Genomic DNA, 1,967 nt, shown 5'->3' with positions numbered 1-1,967 from the left:
TCTACCTCGTGTCACTCAGTTTTCCATGAGGCCGATTGCGCAAGAGATATATATAGGTGGCTGCATCGCGTGCGGTTGCATTCGGTGTATGTGTCTGATTGCATTTTATATATATATACAGTGTATATATATATATATATATATATATATATATATATATATATATAGATTATATATATATGTGTGTGTGTGTGTGTGTGTGTGTTTGGTATAATATACTATATATATAATATATTATATATATATATATATATATATATATATATTATATATATATATATATATGTGTGTGGGTTGTGTGTGTGTGTGTGTGTGATGTGTATATATATTATATTATTTTATCATATATATCTATAAATATTATATATAGTAATATATTATATATATATTTCTATAAGTGTGTGTGTGTGTGTGTGTGTGTTGTGTGTGGTGTGTGTGTAGTTGTGGTGTGTGTGTATGTTTGGGGTGTGCGTGTGTGGTATATATATTTACATATTTTAGTATCTATGCATATATATTGTATTTAAGTTATATTATTTATTTATATATATATATGTATTATATATTTATATTGTGTGTGTGTGTGTGTTGTGTTTGTTTGTGTGTGTGGTGTGTGTGGGTGTGGGTTTGTTGTGTGTGTTTGTATTGTCGGGTGATGTTATATATATATATATAACTATATATATATTTAATATATATATATATATATATATATATATTTGTAATGTATCTATGTGTATTATATATGTTATATGTATATATATATATATATATATAAATATATATATATAATATATATATATTATATACAGTAGATATTATATGAATAAATAAATAATTATATATAATATATATATTATATATTTATATCATATATATATATATATATTATTTGATATAGTGTGTGTGTGTGTGTGTGTGTGTGTATTTATTATATATATATATATATATATTTATATATATAGATATATTTAGATATATATATATATATTTGTATTTATTTTATACATATAAATATATATATATTTATATTTATATAGTTATATATGTTTAGTTCTATAGATTTAATAGATATATTTGTTTGTATTTATGGATTTATAACTTATATATATGTTTATTCATATATATTGTTATATACATATCATACATACATATATATATAGATTTATATATATATATATAGATTTTTTATAGGTATATATATTATATATATGCTTCATGTGAAATATGTTTATATATATATATATATATTATATATATATATATATTATATATTATTATTTATAGATATATTATTTATATACATATTTTATATAGATATATATATATATATATATACATATATATATATGATTTATTATATATATTATAGAATTTAGATGTATACATATGTTGATATATATATATATTTATATTTTTATATAATATATATATATATATATTTAGATTTATATATATTTATATATATATACTTTATATAATATGTTATATATATATACATACATATATATAATTGATTAATATATATATTTTATATTTTATTTATATATATATATGTATGTATATATACATTAGATATATTTATACTATATATATATATTATTGTATATATGTATGTTTTGGTATGTTGTATATATTTTATTCTATATATATGTAAATTTTAGATTATTTTATATTATATTTATATATATATATATAATATAGATATATATTGTGTTTATATAAATTTTATGCATATTTGTATATTGTATAGATTTTATTATATATTTTATATTTATATATATATATAGATAAATTATATTTGTAGGTATGTATGTATGATGTATGTATGTATGTATTTTATGGTATTATATATATATATATTTATATAATATATTTATATAATGGATATATATATATATATTAGATATGTTTATAGATTTCTTATATTTATATATATTATATGTATGTATTTATATATGTATAGA

This window comes from Penaeus japonicus, unplaced genomic scaffold (genome assembly GCF_977035675.1).
Source record: "Penaeus japonicus unplaced genomic scaffold, GWHDUDI00000001_assembly GWHDUDI00000026, whole genome shotgun sequence".
Classification (NCBI taxonomy): Eukaryota; Metazoa; Arthropoda; class Malacostraca; order Decapoda; family Penaeidae; genus Penaeus; species Penaeus japonicus.
This window is presented reverse-complemented; position numbering follows the sequence as displayed.